This window comes from Heterodontus francisci, unplaced genomic scaffold (genome assembly GCF_036365525.1).
Source record: "Heterodontus francisci isolate sHetFra1 unplaced genomic scaffold, sHetFra1.hap1 HAP1_SCAFFOLD_307, whole genome shotgun sequence".
NCBI lineage: Eukaryota > Metazoa > Chordata > Chondrichthyes > Heterodontiformes > Heterodontidae > Heterodontus > Heterodontus francisci.
The window spans coordinates 1039648-1060510 of NW_027140855.1; positions in this window are offsets into that span (position 1 = coordinate 1039648).

Here is a 20863-nt window from a genome sequence, read left to right on the forward strand (position 1 = left end):
AACAGGGTGATCAGTTAGCCTGGAAACTGGGCCGTCAGTTACCCTGGAAACAGGGCTGTCAGTTACCCTGGAAACAGGTCAGTCAGTTATCCCGGAAACAGGGTGATCAGTTACCCTGGAAACAGGGCAGTCAGTTATCCCGGAGAAAGGGTGATCAGTTACCCTGGAAACTGGGCAGTCAGTTACCCTGGAAACAGGGCAGTCAGTTACCCCGGGAGCAGGGCAGTCAGTTACCCTGGAAACAGGGCAGTCAGTTACCCCGGAAGCAGGGCAGTCAGTTACCCTGGAAACAGGGCAGACAGTTACCCCGGAAACTGGGCAGTCAGTTGCCCTGGAAACAGGGCAGTCAGTCGCCCTGGAAACAGGGCAGTCAGTTACCCTGGAAACTGGGCAGTCAGTTACCCTGGAAACAGGGCGGTCAGTTACCCTGGAAACAGGGCAGTCAGTTATCCTGGAAACAGGGTAATCAGTTACCCTGGAAACTGGGCAGTCAGTTACCCTGGAAACAGGGCAGTCAGTTATCCTGGAAACAGGGCAGTCAGTAATCCTGGAAATAGGGCGGTCGGTTATCCGGGAAACAGGGCGGTCAGTTACCCCGGAAACAGGGAGATCAGTTACCCTTGAAACAGGGCGGTCAGTTACCCTGGAAACAGGGCAGTCAGTTCACCTGGAAACAGGGCAGTCAGTTTTCCTGGAAACAGGGCAGTAAGTTATCCTGGAAACAGGGCGGTCAGTTACCCCGGAAATAGGGAGGTCAGTTATCCTGGAAACAGGGCTGTCAGTTACCCCGGAAACAGGGCAGTCAGTTATCCCGGAAAAAGGGTGAGCAGTTACCCTGGAAACTGGGCAGTCAGTTACCCTGGAAACAGGGCAGTCAGTTTCCCCGGAAACAGGGCAGTCAGTTACCCTGGAAACAGGGCAGTAAGTAATCCTGGAAACAGGGCGGTCAGTAACCCCGGAAATAGGGCGGTCAGTTATCCTGGAAACAGGGCGGTCACTTACCCCGGAAAAAGGGAGATCAGTTACCCTGCAAACAGGGCAGTCAGTTACCCTGGAAACAGGGCAGTCAGTTAACCTGGAAACAGGGCAGTCAGTTATCCTGGAAACAGGGCAGTTAGTTATCCTGGAAACAGGGCGGTCAGTTACCCTGGAAATAGGGAGGTCAGTTATCCTGGAAACAGGGCGGTCAGTTACCCCGGAAATAGGGAGGTCAGTTATCCTGGAAACAGGGCAGTCAGTTCCCCTGGAAACAGGGCAGTCAGTTACCCTGGAAATAGGGGAGTGAGTTACACTGGAAACAGGGCAGTCGGTTATCCCGGAAACAGGGCAGTCAATAATCCTGGAAACAGGGCGGTCAGTTACCCCGGAAAAAGGGTGATCAGTTACCCTGGAAACTGGGCAGTCAGTTACCCTGGAAACAGGGCAGTGAGTTACACTGGAAACAGGGCAGTCGGTTATCCCGGAAACAGGGCAGTCAATAATCCTGGAAACAGGGCGGTCAGTTACCCCGGAAAAAGGGTGATCAGTTACCCTGGAAACTGGGCAGTCAGTTACCCTGGAAACAGGGCAGTGAGTTACACTGGAAACAGGGCAGTCGGTTATCCCGGAAACAGGGCAGTCAATAATCCTGGAAACAGGGCAGTCAGTTACCCCGGAAACAGGGCTGTCAGTTACCCTGGAAACAGGGCAGTCAGTTATCCCGGAAACAGGGTGATCAGTTACCCTGGAAACAGGGCAGTCAGTTATCCCGGAAAAAGGGTGATCATTTACCCTGGAAACTGTGCAGTCAGTTACCCAGGAAACAGGGCAGTTAGTTACCCCGGGAGCAGGGCAGTCAGTTACCCTGGAAACAGGGCAGTCAGTTACCCCGGAAGCAGGGCAGTCAGTTACCCTGGAAACAGGGCAGTCAGTTACCCCGGAAACTGGGCAGTCAGTTGCCCTGGAAACAGGGCAGTCAGTCACCCTGGAAACAGGGCAGTCAGTTACCCCGGAAACTGGGCAGTCAGTTACCCTGGAAACAGGGCATTCAGTTATCCCGGAAACAGTGCAGTCAGTTATACCGGAAACAGGGTGATCAGTTACCCTGGAAACTGGGCAGTCAGTTACCCTGGAAACAGGGCGGTCAGTTACCCTGGAAACAGGGCAGTCAGTTATCCTGGAAACAGGGTGATCAGTTACCCTGGAAACTGGGCAGTCAGTTACCCTGGAAACAGGGCAGTCAGTTACCCTGGAAACAGGGCAGTCAGTTATCCTGGAAACAGGGCAGTCAGTAATCCTGGAAACAGGGCGGTCAGTAACCCCGGAAATAGGGCGGTCAGTTATCATGGAAACAGGGCGGTCACTTACCCCGGAAAAAGGGAGATCAGTTACCCTGGAAACAGGGCAGTCAGTTACCCTTCAAACAGGGCAGTCAGTTAACCTGGAAACAGGGCAGTCAGTTATCCTGGAAACCGGGCGGTCAGTTACCCCGGAAATAGGGAGGTCAGTTATCCTGGAAATAGGGCGGTCAGTTACCCCGGAAACAGGGCAGTCAGTTATCCTGGAAACAGGGCAGTCAGTAATCGTTGAAACAGGGCGGTCAGTTACCCCGGAAACAGGGCGGTCAGTTACCCCGGAAACAGGGCGGTCAGTTACCCTGGAAACAGGGCGGTCAGTTATCCTGGAAACAGGGCAGTCAGTTATCCTGGAAACAGGGCAGTCAGTAATCCTGGAAACAGGGCGTTCAGTTACCCCGGAAATAGGGCGGTCAGTTATCCTGGAAACAGGGCGGTCAGTTACCCCGGAAACAGGGAGATCAGTTACCCTGGAAACAGGGCAGTCAGTCACCCTGGAAACAGGGCAGTCAGTTAACCTGGAAACAGGGCAGTCAGTTATCCTGGAAACAGGGAGGTCAGTTACCCCGGAAATAGGGAGGTCAGTTATCCTGGAAACAGGGCGGTCAGTTACCCCGGAAACAGGGCAGTCAGTTATCCCGGAAAAAGGGTGAGCAGTTACCCTGAAAACTGGGCAGTCAGTTACCCTGGAAACCGGGCAGTCAGTTTCCCGGAAACAGGGCAGTCAGTTACCCAGGAAACAGGGCAGTTAGTTACCCCGGGAGCAGGGCAGTCAGTTACCCTGGAAACAGGGCAGTCAGTTACCCCGGAAACTGGGCAGTCAGTTACCATGGAAACAGGGCCGCCAGTTACCCCGGAAGCTGGGCATTCTTTTACCCTGGAAACAGGGCAGTCAGTCACCCTGGAAACAGGTTAGTCAGTTACCCCGGAAACAGGGTGATCAGTTACCCCAGAAACAGGGCAGTCAGTTATCCCGGAAACAGTGCAGTCAGTTATCCCGGAAACAGGGTGATCAGTTACCCTGGAAACTGGGCAGTCAGTTACCCTGGAAACAGGGCGGTCAGTTACCCTGGAAACAGCGCTGTCAGTTATCCTGGAAACAGGGTGATCAGTTACCCTGGAAACTGGGCAGTCAGTTACCCTGGAAACAGGGCAGTCAGTTATCCTGGAAACAGGGCAGTCAGTAATAGCTGAAACAGGGCGGTCAGTTACCCCGGAAACAGGGCGGTCAGTTACCCCGGAAACAGGGCGGTCAGTTACCCTGGAAACAGGGCAGTCAGTTATCCTGGAAACAGGGCAGTCAGTAATCCTGGAAACAGGGCGTTCAGTTACCCCGGAAATAGGGCGGTCAGTTATCCTGGAAACAGGGCGGTCACTTACCCCGGAAACAGGGAGATCAGTTACCCTGGAAACAGGCAGTCAGTTACCCTGGAAACAGGGCAGTCAGTTAACCTGGAAACAGGGCAGTCAGTTATCCTGGAAACAGGGAGGTCAGTTACCCCGGAAATAGGGAGGTCAGTTATCCTGGAAACAGGGCGGTCAGTTACCCCGGAAACAGGGCAGTCAGTTATCCCGTAAAAAGGGTGAGCAGTTACCCTGGAAACTGGGCAGTCAGTTACCCTGGAAACCGGGCAGTCAGTTTCCAGGAAACAGGGCATTCAGTTAATCTGGAAACAGGGCAGTCAGTTACCCCGGAAACTGGGCAGTCAGTTACCCTGGAAACAGGGCATTCAGTTATCCCGGAAAAAGTGCAGTCAGTTATCCCGGAAATAGGGAGGTCAGTTATCCTGGAAACAGGGCTGTCAGTTACCCCGGAAACAGGGCAGTCAGTTATCCCGGAAAAAGGGTGAGCAGTTACCCTGGAAACTGGGCAGTCAGTTACCCTGGAAACAGGGCAGTCAGTTTCCCCGGAAGCAGGGCAGTCAGTTACCCTGGAAACAGGGCAGTAAGTAATCCTGGAAACAGGGCGGTCAGTAACCCCGGAAATAGGGCGGTCAGTTATCCTGGAAACAGGGCGGTCACTTACCCCGGAAAAAGGGAGATCAGTTACCCTGCAAACAGGGCAGTCAGTTACCCTGGAAACAGGGCAGTCAGTTAACCTGGAAACAGGGCAGTCAGTTATCCTGGAAACAGGGCAGTTAGTTATCCTGGAAACAGGGCGGTCAGTTACCCCGGAAATAGGGAGGTCAGTTATCCTGGAAACAGGGCGGTCAGTTACCCCGGAAATAGGGAGGTCAGTTATCCTGGAAACAGGGCAGTCAGTTCCCCTGGAAACAGGGCAGTCAGTTACACTGGAAATAGGGGAGTGAGTTACACTGGAAACAGGGCAGTCGGTTATCCCGGAAACAGGGCAGTCAATAATCCTGGAAACAGGGCGGTCAGTTACCCCGGAAAAAGGGTGATCAGTTACCCTGGAAACTGGGCAGTCAGTTACCCTGGAAACAGGGCAGTGAGTTACACTGGAAACAGGGCAGTCAGTTATCCCAGAAACAGGGCAGTCAATAATCCTGGAAACAGGGCGGTCAGTTACCCCGGAAATAGGTTACCCTGGAAACTGGGCAGTCAGTTACCCTGGAAACAGGGCAGTCAGTTACCCCGGAAACAGGGCTGTCAGTTACCCTGGAAACAGGGCAGTCAGTTATCCCGGAAACAGGGTGATCAGTTACCCTGGAAACAGGGCAGTCAGTTATCCCGGAAAAAGGGTGATCATTTACCCTGGAAACTGTGCAGTCAGTTACCCAGGAAACAGGGCAGTTAGTTACCCCGGGAGCAGGGCAGTCAGTTACCCTGGAAACAGGGCAGTCAGTTACCCCGGAAGCAGGGCAGTCAGTTACCCTGGAAACAGGGCAGTCAGTTACCCCGGAAACTGGGCAGTCAGTTGCCCTGGAAACAGGGCAGTCAGTCACCCTGGAAACAGGGCAGTCAGTTACCCCGGAAACTGGGCAGTCAGTTACCCTGGAAACAGGGCATTCAGCTATCCCGGAAACAGGGCAGTCAGTTATACCGGAAACAGGGTGATCAGTTACCCTGGAAACTGGGCAGTCAGTTACCCTGGAAACAGGGCGGTCAGTTACCCTGGAAACAGGGCAGTCAGTTATCCTGGAAACAGGGTGATCAGTTACCCTGGAAACTGGGCAGTCAGTTACCCTGGAAACAGGGCAGTCAGTTACCCTGGAAACAGGGCAGTCAGTTATCCTGGAAACAGGGCAGTCAGTAATCCTGGAAACAGGGCGGTCAGTAACCCCGGAAATAGGGCGGTCAGTTATCCTGGAAATAGGGCGGTCAGTTACCCCGGAAACAGGGCAGTCAGTTATCCTGGAAACAGGGCAGTCAGTAATCGTTGAAACAGGGCGGTCAGTTACTCCGGAAACAGGGCGGTCAGTTACCCCGGAAACAGGGCGGTCAGTTACCCTGGAAACAGGGCGGTCAGTTATCCTGGAAACAGGGCAGTCAGTTATCCTGGAAACAGGGCAGTCAGTAATCCTGGAAACAGGGCGTTCAGTTACCCCGGAAATAGGGCGGTCAGTTATCCTGGAAACAGGGCGGTCAGTTACCCCGGAAACAGGGAGATCAGTTACCCTGGAAACAGGGCAGTCAGTTACCCTGGAAACAGGGCAGTCAGTTAACCTGGAAACAGGGCAGTCAGTTATCCTGGAAACAGGGAGGTCAGTTACCCCGGAAATAGGGAGGTCAGTTATCCTGGAAACAGGGCGGTCAGTTACCCCGGAAACAGGGCAGTCAGTTATCCTGGAAAAAGGGTGAGCAGTTACCCTGAAAACTGGGCAGTCAGTTACCCTGGAAACCGGGCAGTCAGTTTCCCGGAAACAGGGCAGTCAGTTACCCAGGAAACAGGGCAGTTAGTTACCCCGGGAGCAGGGCAGTCAGTTACCCTGGAAACAGGGCAGTCAGTTACCCCGGAAACTGGGCAGTCAGTTACCATGGAAACAGGGCAGCCAGTTACCCCGGAAGCTGGGCATTCTTTTACCCTGGAAACAGGGCAGTCAGTCACCCTGGAAACAGGTTAGTCAGTTACCCCGGAAACAGGGTGATCAGTTACCCCAGAAACAGGGCAGTCAGTTATCCCGGAAACAGTGCAGTCAGTTATCCCGGAAACAGGGTGATCAGTTACCCTGGAAACTGGGCAGTCAGTTACCCTGGAAACAGGGCGGTCAGTTACCCTGGAAACAGCGCTGTCAGTTATCCTGGAAACAGGGTGATCAGTTACCCTGGAAACTGGGCAGTCAGTTACCCTGGGAACAGGGCAGTCACTTATCCTGGAAACAGGGCAGTCAGTAATCGCTGAAACAGGGCGGTCAGTTACCCCGGAAACAGGGCGGTCAGTTACCCCGGAAACAGGGCGGTCAGTTACCCTGGAAACAGGGCAGTCAGTTATCCTGGAAACAGGGCAGTCAGTAATCCTGGAAACAGGGCGTTCAGTTACCCCGGAAATAGGGCGGTCAGTTTTCCTGGAAACAGGGCGGTCACTTACCCCGGAAACAGGGAGATCAGTTACCCTGGAAACAGGGCAGTCAGTTACCCTGGAAACAGGGCAGTCAGTTAACCTGGAAACAGGGCAGTCAGTTATCCTGGAAACAGGGAGGTCAGTTACCCCGGAAATAGGGAGGTCAGTTATCCTGGAAACAGGGCGGTCAGTTACCCCGGAAACAGGGCAGTCAGTTATCCCGGAAAAAGGGTGAGCAGTTACCCTGGAAACTGGGCAGTCAGTTACCCTGGAAACCGGGCAGTCAGTTTCCCGGAAACAGGGCATTCAGTTAATCTGGAAACAGGGCAGTCAGTTACCCCGGAAACTGGGCAGTCAGTTACCCTGGAAACAGGGCATTCAGTTATCCTGGAAAAAGTGCAGTCAGTTATCCCGGAAAAAGGGTGATCAGTTACCCTGGAAAGTGGGCAGTCAGTTACCCTGGAAACAGGGCAGTCAGTTTCCCCGGAAACAGGGCAGTCAGTTACCCTGGAAACAGGGCAGTCAGTTACCCCGGAAACTGGGCAGTCAGTTACCCTGGAAACAGGGCGGTCAGTTACCCTGGAAACAGGGCGGTCAGTTACCCCGGAAACAGGGAGATCAGTTACCCTGGAAACAGGGCAGTCAGCTACCCTGGAAACAGGGCAGTCAGTTAACCTGGAAACAGGGCAGTCAGTTATCCTGGAAACAGGGCAGTCAGTTATCCCGGAAAAAGGGTGATCAGTTACCCTGGAAAATGGGCAGTCAGTTACCCTGGAAACAGGGCAGTCAGTTACCCCGGGAGCAGGGCAGTCAGTTACCCTGGAAACAGGGCAGTCATTTACCCCGGAAATAGGGCGGTCAGTTATCCTGGAAACAGGGTGATCAGTCAGCCTGGAAACAGGGCCGTCAGTTACTCCGGAAACAGGGCTGTCAGTTCCCCTGGAAACAGGTCAGTCAGTTATCCCGGAAACAGGGTGATCAGTTACCCTGGAAACTGGGCAGTCAGTTATCCCGGAAAAAGGTTGAGCAGTTACCCTGGAAACTGGGCAGTCAGTTACCCTGGAAACAGGGCAGTCAGATAACCTGGAAACAGGGCAGTCAGTTATCCTGGAAACAGGGCAGTAAGTTATCCTGGAAACAGGGCGGTCATTTACCCCGGAAATAGGGAGGTCAGTTATCCTGGAAACAGGGCGGTCAGTTACCCCGGAAACAGGGCAGTCAGTTATCCCGGAAAAAGGGTGAGCAGTTACCCTGGAAACTGGGCAGTCAGTTACCCTGGAAACAGGGCAGTCAGTTACCCCGGAAACAAGGCAGTCAGTTACCCTGGAAACAGGGCAGTCAGTTACCCCGGAAACTGGGCAGACTTTCACCCTGGAAACAGGGCAGTCAGTCACCCTGGAAACAGGTTAGTCTGTTACCCCGGAAATAGGGTGATCAGTTACCCCGGAAACAGGGCAGTCAGTTACCCTGGAAACAGGGCATTCAGTTACCCTGGAATCAGGGCAGTCGGTTATCCCGGAAACAGGGCAGTCAATAATCCTGGAAACAGGGCGTTCAGTTCCCCCGAAATAGGTTACCCTGGAAACTGGGCAGTCAGTTACCCTGGAAACAGGGCAGTCAGTTACCCGGAAAAAGGGCTGTCAGTTACTTTGGAAACAGGGCAGTCAGTTATCCCGGAAACAGGGTGATCAGTTACCCTGGAAACAGGGCAGTCAGTTATCCCGGAAAAAGGGTGATAATTTACCCTGGAAACTGGGTAGTCAGTTACCCAGGAAACAGGGCAGTTAGTTACCCCGGGAGCAGGGCAGTCAGTTACCCTGGAAACAGGGCAGTCAGTTACCCCGGAAACTGGGCAGTCAGTTGCCCTGGAAACAGGGCAATCAGTCACCCTAGAAACAGGGCAGTCAGTTACCCTGGAAACTGGGCAGTCAGTTACCATGGAAAGAGGGCAGTCAGTTACCATGGAAACAGGGCAGTCAGTTACCCCGGAAACTGGGCAGTCAGTTGCCCTGGAAACAGGGCAGTCAGTGACCCTAGAAACAGGGCAGTCAGTTACCCTGGAAACTGGGCAGTCAGTTGCCATGGAAACAGGGCGGCCAGTTACCCCGGAAGCTGGGCATTCTTTTACCCTGGAAACAGGGCAGTCAGTCACCCTGGAAACAGGTTAGTCAGTTACCCCGGAAACAGGGTGATCAGTTACCCCAGAAACAGGGCAGTCAGTTATCCCGGAAACAGTGCAGTCAGTTATCCCGGAAACAGGGTGATCAGTTACCCTGGAAACTGGGCAGTCTGTTACCCTGGAAACAGGGCGGTCAGTTACCCTGGAAACAGCGCTGTCAGTTATCCTGGAAACAGGGTGATCAGTTACCCTGGAAACTGGGCAGTCAGTTACCCTGGAAACAGGGCAGTCAGTTATCCTGGAAACAGGGCAGTCAGTAATCGCTGAAACAGGGCGGTCAGTTACCCCGGAAACAGGGCGGTCAGTTACCCTGGAAACAGGGCAGTCAGTTATCCTGGAAACAGGGCAGTCAGTAATCATGGAAACAGGACGTTCAGTTACCCCGGAAATAGGGCGGTCAGTTATCCTGGAAACAGGGCGGTCACTTACCCCGGAAACAGGGAGATCAGTTACCCTGGAAACAGGGCAGTCAGTTACCCTGGAAACAGGGCAGTCAGTTAACCTGGAAACAGGGCAGTCAGTTATCCTGGAAACAGGGAGGTCAGTTACCCCGGAAATAGGGAGGTCAGTTATCCTGGAAACAGGGCGGTCAGTTACCCCAGAAACAGGGCAGTTAGTTATCCCGGAAAAAGGGTGAGCAGTTACCCTGGAAACTGGGCAGTCAGTTACCCTGGAAACCGGGCAGTCAGTTTCCCGGAAACAGGGCATTCAGTTAATCTGGAAACAGGGCAGTCAGTTACCCCGGAAACTGGGCAGTCAGTTACCCTGGAAACAGGGCATTCAGTTATCCCGGAAAAAGTGCAGTCAGTTATCCCGGAAAAAGGGTGATCAGTTACCCTGGAAAGTGGGCAGTCAGTTACCCTGGAAACAGGACAGACAGTTTCCCCGGAAACAGGGCAGTCAGTTACCCTGGAAACAGGGCAGTCAGTTACCCCGGAAACTGGGCAGTCAGTTACCCTGGAAACAGGGCGGTCAGTTACCCTGGAAACAGGGCGGTCAGTTACCCCGGAAACAGGGAGATCAGTTACCCTGGAAACAGGGCAGTCAGCTACCCTGGAAACAGGGCAGTCAGTTAACCTGGAAACAGGGCAGTCAGTTATCCTGGAAACAGGGCGGTCAGTTATCCCGGAAAAAGGGTGATCAGTTACCCTGGAAACTGGGCAGTCAGTTACCCTGGAAACAGGGCAGTCAGTTACCCCGGGAGCAGGGCAGTCAGTTACCCTGGAAACAGGGCAGTCAGTTACCCCGGAAATAGGGCGGTCAGTTATCCTGGAAACAGGGTGATCAGTTAGCCTGGAAACAGGGCCGTCAGTTACTCCGGAAACAGGGATGTCAGTTACCCTGGAAACAGGTCAGTCAGTTATCCCGGAAACAGGATGATCATTTACCCTGGAAACTGGGTAGTCAGTTACCCAGGAAACAGGGCAGTTAGTTACCCCGGGAGCAGGGCAGTCATTTACCCTGGAAACAGGGCAGTCAGTTTCCCCGGAAACTGGGCAGTCAGTTGCCCTGGAAACAGGGCAGTCAGTTACCCTAGAAACAGGGCAGTCAGTTACCCTGGAAACTGGGCAGTCAGTTACCATGGAAAGAGGGCAGTCAGTTACCATGGAAACAGGGCAGTCAGTTACCCCGGAAACTGGGGAGTCAGTTGCCCTGGAAACAGGGCAGTCAGTCACCCTAGAAACAGGGCAGTCAGTTACCCTGGAAACTGGGCAGTCAGTTACCATGGAAACAGGGCGGCCAGTTACCCCGGAAGCTGGGCATTCTTTTACCCTGGAAACAGGGCAGTCAGTCACCCTGGAAACAGGTTAGTCAGTTACCCCGGAAACAGGGTGATCAGTTACCCCAGAAACAGGGCAGTCAGTTACCCTGGAAACAGGGCAGTCAGTTATCCCGGAAACAGGGCAGTCAGTAATCGCTGAAACAGGGCGGTCAGTTACCCCGGAAACAGGGCGGTCAGTTACCCCGGAAACAGGGCAGTCAGTTATCCTGGAAACAGGGCAGTCAGTTATCCTGGAAACAGGGCAGTCAGTAATCCTGGAAACAGGGCGTTCAGTTACCCCGGAAATAGGGCGGTCAGTTATCCTGGAAACAGGGCGGTCAGTTACCCCGGAAACAGGGAGATCAGTTACCCTGGAAACAGGGCAGTCAGTTACCCTGGAAACAGGGCAGTCAGTTAACCTGGAAACAGGGCAGTCAGTTATCCTGGAAACAGGGAGGTCAGTTACCCCGGAAATAGGGAGGTCAGTTATCCTGGAAACAGGGCGGTCAGTTACCCCGGAAACAGGGCAGTCAGTTATCCCGGAAAAAGGGTGAGCAGTTACCCTGAAAACTGGGCAGTCAGTTACCCTGGAAACCGGGCAGTCAGTTTCCCGGAAACAGGGCAGTCAGTTACCCAGGAAACAGGGCAGTTCGTTACCCCGGGAGCAGGGCAGTCAGTTACCCTGGAAACAGGGCAGTCAGTTACCCCGGAAGCTGGGCATTCTTTTACCCTGGAAACAGGGCAGTCAGTCACCCTGGAAACAGGTTAGTCAGTTACCCCGGAAACAGGGTGATCAGTTACCCCAGAAACAGGGCAGTCAGTTATCCCGGAAACAGTGCAGTCAGTTATCCCGGAAACAGGGTGATCAGTTACCCTGGAAACTGGGCAGTCAGTTACCCTGGAAACAGGGCGGTCAGTTACCCTGGAAACAGCGCTGTCAGTTATCCTGGAAACAGGGTGATCAGTTACCCTGGAAACTGGGCAGTCAGTTACCCTGGAAACAGGGCAGTCAGTTATCCTGGAAACAGGGCAGTCAGTAATCGCTGAAACAGGGCGGTCAGTTACCCCGGAAACAGGGCGGTCAGTTACCCCGGAAACAGGGCGGTCAGTTACCCTGGAAACAGGGCAGTCAGTTATCCTGGAAACAGGGCAGTCAGTAATCCTGGAAACAGGGCGTTCAGTTACCCCGGAAATAGGGCGGTCAGTTATCCTGGAAACAGGGCGGTCAGTTACCCCGGAAACAGGGCAGTCAGTTATCCCGGAAAAAGGGTGAGCAGTTACCCTGGAAACTGGGCAGTCAGTTACCCTGGAAACAGGGCAGTCAGTTAACCTGGAAACAGGGCAGTCAGTTATCCTGGAAACAGGGAGGTCAGTTACCCCGGAAATAGGGAGGTCAGTTACCCTGGAAACTGGGCAGTCAGTTACCCTGGAAACCGGGCAGTCAGTTTCCCGGAAACAGGGCATTCAGTTACTCTGGAAACAGGGCAGTCAGTTACCCCGGAAACTGGGCAGACAGTTACCCTGGAAACAGGGCATTCAGTTATCCCGGAAAAAGTGCAATCAGTTATCCCGGAAAAAGGGTGATCAGTTACCCTGGAAAGTGGGCAGTCAGTTACCCTGGAAACAGGGCAGTCAGTTTCCCCAGAAACAGGGCAGTCAGTTACCCTGGAAACAGGGCAGTCAGTTACCCCGGAAACTGGGCAGTCAGTTACCCTGGAAACAGGGCGGTCAGTTACCCTGGAAACAGGGCGGTCAGTTACCCCGGAAACAGGGAGATCAGTTACCCTGGAAACAGGGCAGTCAGCTACCCTGGAAACAGGGCAGTCAGTTAACCTGGAAACAGGGCAGTCAGTTATCCTGGAAACTGGGCGGTCAGTTATCCCGGAAAAAGGGTGATCAGTTACCCTGGAAAATGGGCAGTCAGTTACCCTGGAAACAGGGCAGTCAGTTACCCCGGGAACAGGGCAGTCAGTTACCCTGGAAACAGGGCAGTCAGTTACCCCGGAAATAGGGCGGTCAGTTATCCTGGAAACAGGGTGATCAGTCAGCCTGGAAACAGGGCCGTCAGTTACTCCGGAAACAGGGCTGTCAGTTCCCCTGGAAACAGGTCAGTCAGTTATCCCGGAAACAGGGTGATCAGTTACCCTGGAAACTGGGCAGTCAGTTATCCCGGAAAAAGGGTGAGCAGTTACCCTGGAAACTGGGCAGTCAGTTAACCTGGAAACAGGGCAGTCAGTTAACCTGGAAACAGGGCAGTCAGTTATCCTGGAAACAGGGCAGTAAGTTATCCTGGAAACAGGGCGGTCATTTACCCCGGAAATAGGGAGGTCAGTTATCCTGGAAACAGGGCGGTCAGTTACCCCGGAAACAGGGCAGTCAGTTATCCCGGAAAAAGGGTGAGCAGTTACCCTGGAAACTGGGCAGTCAGTTACCCTGGAAACAGGGCAGTCAGTTACCCCGGAAACAAGGCAGTCAGTTACCCTGGAAACAGGGCAGTCAGTTACCCCGGAAACTGGGCAGACTTTTACCCTGGAAACAGGGCAGTCAGTCACCCTGGAAACAGGTTAGTCTGTTACCCCGGAAATAGGTTGATCAGTTACCCCGGAAACAGGGCAGTCAGTTACCCTGGAAACAGGGCATTCAGTTACCCTGGAAACAGGGCAGTCGGTTATCCCGGAAACAGGACAGTCAATAATCCTGGAAACAGGGCGTTCAGTTCCCCCGAAATAGGTTACCCTGGAAACTGGGCAGTCAGTTACCCTGGAAGCAGGGCAGTCAGTTACCCGGAAACATGGCTGTCAGTTACCCTGGAAACAGGGCAGTCAGTTATCCCGGAAACAGGGTGATCAGTTACCCTGGAAACAGGGCAGTCAGTTATCCCGGAAAAAGGGTGATAATTTACCCTGGAAACTGGGTAGTCAGTTACCCAGGAAACAGGGCAGTTAGTTACCCCGGGAGCAGGGCAGTCAGTTACCCTGGAAACAGGGCAGTCAGTTACCCCGGAAACTGGGCAGTCAGTTGCCCTGGAAACAGGGCAATCAGTCACCCTAGAAACAGGGCAGTCAGTTACCCTGGAAACTGGGCAGTCAGTTACCATGGAAAGAGGGCAGTCAGTTACCATGGAAACAGGGCAGTCAGTTGCCCCGGAAACTGGGCAGTCAGTTGCCCTGGAAACAGGGCAGTCAGTCACCCTAGAAACAGGGCAGTCAGTTACCCTGGAAACTGGGCAGTCAGTTACCATGGAAACAGGGCGGCCAGTTACCCCGGAAGCTGGGCATTCTTTTACCCTGGAAACAGGGCAGTCAGTCACCCTGGAAACAGGTTAGTCAGTTACCCCGGAAACAGGGTGATCAGTTACCCCAGAAACAGGGCAGTCAGTTATCCCGGAAACAGTGCAGTCAGTTATCCCGGAAACAGGGTGATCAGTTACCCTGGAAACTGGGCAGTCAGTTACCATGGAAAGAGGGCAGTCAGTTACCATGGAAACAGCGCTGTCAGTTATCCTGGAAACAGGGTGATCAGTTACCCTGGAAACTGGGCAGTCAGTTACCCTGGAAACAGGGCAGTCAGTAATCGCTGAAACAGGGCGGTCAGTTACCCCGGAAACAGGGCGGTCAGTTACCCCGGAAACAGGGCGGTCAGTTACCCTGGAAACAGGGCAGTCAGTTATCCTGGAAACAGGGCAGTCAGTAATCATGGAAACAGGACGTTCAGTTACCCCGGAAATAGGGCGGTCAGTTATCCTGCAAACAGGGCGGTCACTTACCCCGGAAACAGGGAGATCAGTTACCCTGGAAACAGGGCAGTCAGTTACACTGGAAACAGGGCAGTCAGTTAACCTGGAAACAGGGCAGTCAGTTATCCTGGAAACAGGGAGGTCAGTTACCCCGGAAATAGGGAGGTCAGTTATCCTGGAAACAGGGCGGTCAGTTACCCCGGAAACAGGGCAGTTAGTTATCCCGGAAAAAGGGTGAGCAGTTACCCTGGAAACTGGGCAGTCAGTTACCCTGGAAACCGGGCAGTCAGTTTCCCGGAAACAGGGCATTCAGTTAATCTGGAAACAGGGCAGTCAGTTACCCCGGAAACTGGGCAGTCAGTTACCCTGGAAACAGGGCATTCAGTTATCCCGGAAAAAGTGCAGTCAGTTATCCCGGAAAAAGGGTGATCAGTTACCCTGGAAAGTGGGCAGTCAGTTACCCTGGAAACAGGGCAGTCAGTTTCCCCGGAAACAGGGCAGTCAGTTACCCTGGAAACAGGGCAGTCAGTTACCCCGGAAACTGGGCAGTCAGTTACCCTGGAAACAGGGCGGTCATTTACCCTGGAAACAGGGCGGTCAGTTACCCCGGAAACAGGGAGATCAGTTACCCTGGAAACAGGGCAGTCAGCTACCCTGGAAACAGGGCAGTCAGTTAACCTGGAAACAGGGCAGTCAGTTATCCTGGAAACAGGGCGGTCAGTTATCCCGGAAAAAGGGTGATCAGTTACCCTGGAAACTGGGCAGTCAGTTACCCTGGAAACAGGGCAGTCAGTTACCCCGGGAGCAGGGCAGTCAGTTACCCTGGAAACAGGGCAGTCAGTTACCCCGGAAATAGGGCGTTCAGTTATCCTGGAAACAGGGTGATCAGTTAGCCTGGAAACAGGGCCGTCAGTTACTCCGGAAACAGGGATGTCAGTTACCCTGGAAACAGGTCAGTCAGTTATCCCGGAAACAGGGTGATCAGTTACCCTGGAAACAGGGCAGTCAGTTATCCCGGAGAAAGGGTGATCAGTTACCCTGGAAACAGGGCAGTCAGTTACCCCGGAAAGAGGGCAGTCAGTTATCCCAGAAACAGGGTGATCAGTTACCCTGGAAACAGGGCAGTCAGTTACCCCGGAAACAGGGCAGTCAGTTATCCTGGAAACAGGGTTATCAGTTACCCTGGAAACAGGGCAGTCAGTTATCCCGGAAACAGGGCAGTCAGTTATCCCGGAAACAGGGCAGTCAGTTACTCTGGAAACAGGGCAGTCAGTTATCCCGGAAACAGGGTTATCAGTTACCCTGGAAACAGGGCAGTCAGTTACCCCGGAAACAGGGCAGTCAGTTACCCTGGAAACTGCACAGTCAGTTACCCTGGAAACAGGGCAGTCAGTTATCCCGGAAACAGGGTTATCAGTTACCCTGGAAACACGGCAGTCAGTTATCCCGGAAACAGGGCAGTCAGTTACCCCGGAAGTAGGTTGATCAGTTACCCTGGAAACTGGGCAATCAGTTACCCTGGAAACAGGACAGTCATTTACCCCGGAAACAGGGCAGTCAGTTACCCTGGAAACAGGGAAGGCAGATACCCCGGAAACTGGGCAGTCAGTTACCCAGGAAACAGGGCAGTCAGTCACCCTGGAAACAGGTTAGTCAGTTACCCCGGTAACAGGGTGATCGGTTACCCCGGAAACAGGGCAGTCAGTTCCCCTGGAAACAGGGCAGTCAGTTACCCTGGAAATAGGGCAGTCAGTTATCCCGGAAACAGGGCAGTCAGTTATCCCGGAAACTGGGCAGTCAGTTACCCTGGAAACAGGGCGGTCAGTTACCCTGGAAACAGGGCAGTCAGTTATCCCGGAAACAGGGTTATCAGTTACCCTGGAAACAGGGCAGTCAGTTATCCCGGAAACAGAGCAGTCAGTTATCCCGGAAAAATGGTGATCAGTTACCCTGGAAACTGGGCAATCAGTTACCCTGGAAACAGGGCAGTCAGTTACCCCGGAAACAGGGCAGTCAGTTACCCTGGAAACAGGGAAGTCAGTTACCCCGGAAACTGGGCAGTCAGTCACCCTGGAAACAGGTTAGTCAGTTAACCCGGAAACAGGGTGATCAGTTACCCCGGAAACAGGGCAGTCAGTTCCCCTGGAAACAGGGCAGTCAGTTACCCTGGAAACAGGGCAGTCAGTTATCCTGGAAACAGGGCAGTTAGTTATCCCGGAAACAGGGTGATAAGTTACCCTGGAAACTGGGCAGTCAGTTACCCTGGAAACAGGGCGGTCAGTTACCCCGGAAACAGGGCAGTCAGTTATCCTGGAAACAGGGTGATCAGTTACACTGGAAAGTGGGGAATCAGTTCCCCTGGAAACAGGGCAGTCAGTTATCCAGGAAACAGGGCAGACAGTTATCCTGGAAATAGGGCGGTCCGTTACCCCGGAAATAGGGCGGTCAGTTGTCCTGGAAACAGGGCGGTCAGTTACCCCGGAAACAGGGAGATCAGTTACCCCAGAAACAGGGCGGTCACTTAACCTGGAAACAGGGCGGACAGTTATCCAGTAAACCGGGCAGTCAGTTATCCTGGAAACAGGGCAGTCAGTTATCCTGGAAACAGGGCAGTCAGTTCTCCCGGAAACAGGGCAGTCAGTTATCCCGGAAACAGGGTGATCAGTTACCCTGGAAACAGGGCAGTCAGTTATCCCGGAAACAGGGTGATCAGTTACCCTGGAAACAGGGCAGTCAGTTACCCTGGAAACAGGGTGGTCAGTTACCCTGGAAACTGGGCAGTCAGTTACCCTGGAAACAGGGTGATCAGTTACCCTGGAAACAGGGCAGTCAGTTACCCTGGAAACAGGGTGGTCAGTTACCCTGGAAACTGGGCAGTCAGTTACCCTGGAAACAGGGTGATCAGTTACCCTGGAAACTGGGCTGTCAGTTACCCTGGAAACAGGGCAGTCAGTTCTCCCGGAAACAGGGCAGTCATTTATCCCGGAAACAGGGAGATCAGTTACCCTGGAAACAGGGCTTTCAGTTATCCTGGAAACAGGGTGGTCAGTGACCCTGGAAACAGGGTGGTCAGTTACGCCGGAAACAGGGTGATCAGATATCCTGGAAACAGGGCGGTCAGTTACCCCGGAAATAGGGCAGTCAGTTACCCCGGAAACAGGGTGGACAGTTATCCAGTAAACAGGGCAGTCAGTTATCCTGGAAACAGGGCAGTCAGTTCTCCTGGAAACAGGGCAGTCAGTTACCCCGGAAACAGTGTGATCAGATATCCTGAAACAGGGCGGTCAGTTACCCCGGAAACAGGGCAGTCAGTTACCCCGGAAACAGGGTGATCAGTTATCCTGGAAACAGGGCAGTCAGTTAGCCTGGAAACAGGGCAGTCAGTTATCCCGGAAACAGGGCAGTCAGTTATCCCGGAAACAGGGCAGTCAGTTACCCTGGAAACAGGGCAATCATTCACCCTGGAAAAAGGGCAGTCAGTTATCCCGGAAGCAGGGTGATCAGTTACCCTGGAAACTGGGCAGTCAGTTACCCTGGAAACAGCAGAGTCAGTTATCCCGGAAACAGGGTGATCAGTTACCCTGCAAACAGGGCCGTCAGTTATCCCGGAAACAGGGCAGTCAGTTATCCCGGAAAAAGGGTGATCAGTTAGCCTGGAAATTGGGCAGTCAGTTACCCTGGAAACAGGGCAGTCAATTACCCCAGAAGCAGGGCAATCATTTACCCAGGAAACAGGGCAGTCAGTTACCCCGGAAACTGGGCAGTCAGTTACCCTGGAAACAGGGCAGTCAGTCACCCTGGAAACTGGTTAGTCAGTTACCCCGGAAACAGGGTGATCAGTTACCCCGGAAACAGGTCAGTCAGTTCCCCTGGAAACAGGGCAGTCAGTTACCCTGGAAACAGGGAGATCAGTTACCCCGGAAACAGGGCAGTCAGTTACCCTGGAAACAGGGGAGTCAGTTATCATGGAAACAGGGTGGTCAGTGACCCGGGAAACAGGGTGGTCTGTTACACTGGAAACAGGGTGATCAGTTATCCTGGAAACAGGGCGGTCAGTTACCCCGGAAACAGGGCAGTCAGTCACCCTGGAAAAAGGGCAGTCAGTTATCCCGGAAGCAGGGTGATCAGTTACCCTGGAAACTTGGCAGTCAGTTACCCTGGAAACAGGGCAGTCAGTTACCCCGGAAACAGGGCAGTCAGTTACCCTGGAAACTGGGCAGTCAGTTACCCTGGAAACAGCAGAGTCAGTTATCCCGGAAACAGGGTGATCAGTTACCCTGCAAACAGGGCCGTCAGTTATCCCGGAAACAGGGCAGTCAGTTATCCCGGAAAAAGGTCGATCATTTCGCCTGGAAATTGGGCAGTCAGTTACCCTGGAAACAGGGCAGTCAATTACCCCAGAAGCAGGGCAATCATTTACCCAGGAAACAGGGCAGTCAGTTACCCCGGAAACTGGGCAGTCAGTTACCCTGGAAACAGGGCAGTCAGTCACCCTGGAAACTGGTTAGTCAGTTACCCCGGAAACAGGGTGATCAGTTACCCCGGAAACAGGTCAGTCAGTTCCCCTGGAAACAGGGCAGTCAGTTACCCTGGAAACAGGGCAGTCAGTTAACCTGCAAACAGGGCAGTCAGTTATCCTTGAAACAGGGCGGTCAGTTAACCCGGAAATAGCTAGGTCAGTGACCCGGGAAACAGGGCGGTCAGTTACCCAGGAAACAGGGAGATCAGTTACCCCGGAAACAGGGCAGTCAGTTACCCTGGAAACAGGGGAGTCAGTTATCATGGAAACAGGGTGGTCAGTGACCCGGGAAACAGGGTGGTCTGTTACACCGGAAACAGGGTGATCAGTTATCCTGGAAACAGGGCGGTCAGTTACCCCGGAAACAGGGCAGTCAGTTACCCCGAAACAGGGTGATCAGTTCTCCTGGAAACAGGGCAGTCAGTTAGCCTGGAAACAGGGCAGTCAGTTACCCCGGAAACAGGGCAGTCAGTTACCCTGTAAACAGGGCAGTCAGTTATCCCGGAAACTGGGCAGTCAGTTACCCTGGAAACAGGGCAGTCAGTCACCCTGGAAACTGGTTATTCAGTTACCCCGGAAACAGGGTGATCAGTTACACCGGAACCAGTTCAGTCAGTTCCCCTGGAAACAGGGTGATCAGTTACCCTGGAAACAGGGCAGTCAGTTACCCCGGAAACAGGGCAGTCAGTTATCCTGGAAACAGGGTTATCAGTTACCCTGGAAACAGGGCAGTCAGTTATCCCGGAAACAGGGCAGTCAGTTATCCCGGAAACAGAGCAGTCAGTTACTCTGGAAACAGGGCAGTCAGTTATCCCGGAAACAGGGTTATCAGTTACCCTGGAAACAGGGCAGTCTGTTACCCCGGAAACAGGGCAGTCAGTTACCCTGGAAACTGGGCAGTCAGTTACCCTGGAAACAGGGCAGTCAGTTATCCCGGAAACAGGGTTATCAGTTACCCTGGAAACAGGGCAGTCAGTTATCCCGGAAACAGGGCAGTCAGTTACCCCGGAAATAGCTTGATCAGTTACCCTGGAAACTGGGCAATCAGTTACCCTGGAAACAGGACAGTCGTTTACCCCGGAAACAGGGCAGTCAGTTACCCTGGAAACAGGGAAGGCAGATACCCCGGAAACTGGGCAAACAGTTACCCTGGAAACAGGGCAGTCAGTCACCCTGGAAACAGGTTAGTCAGTTACCCCGGAAACAGGGTGATCGGTTACCCCGGAAACAGGGCAGTCAGTTCCCCTGGAAATAGGGCAGTCAGTTATCCCGGAAACAGGGCAGTCAGTTATCCCGGAAACTGGGCAGTCAGTTACCCTGGAAACAGGGCGGTCAGTTACCCTGGAAACAGGGCAGTCAGTTACCCCGGAAACAGGGCAGTCAGTTACCCTGTAAACAGGGCAGTCAGTTATCCCGGAAAAAGGGCAGTCAGTTATCCCGGAAACAGGGTGATCAGTTACCCTGGAAACAGGGCAGTCAGTTACCCCGGAAAGAGGGCAGTCAGTTATCCCAGAAACAGGGTGATCAGTTACCCTGGAAACAGGGCAGTCAGTTACCACGGAAACAGGGCAGTCAGTTATCCTGGAAACAGGGTTATCAGTTACCCTGGAAACTGGGCAGTCAGTTATCCCGGAAACATGGCAGTCAGTTATCCCGGAAACAGGACAGTCAGTTACTCTGGAAACAGGGCAGTCAGTTATCCCGGAAACAGGGTTATCAGTTACCCTGGAAACAGGGCAGTCAGTTACCCCAGAAACAGGGCAGTCAGTTACCCTGGAAACTGCACAGTCAGTTACCCCGGAAACAGGGCAGTCAGTTATCCCGGAAACAGGGTTATCAGTTACCCTGGAAACAGGGCAGTCAGTTATCCCG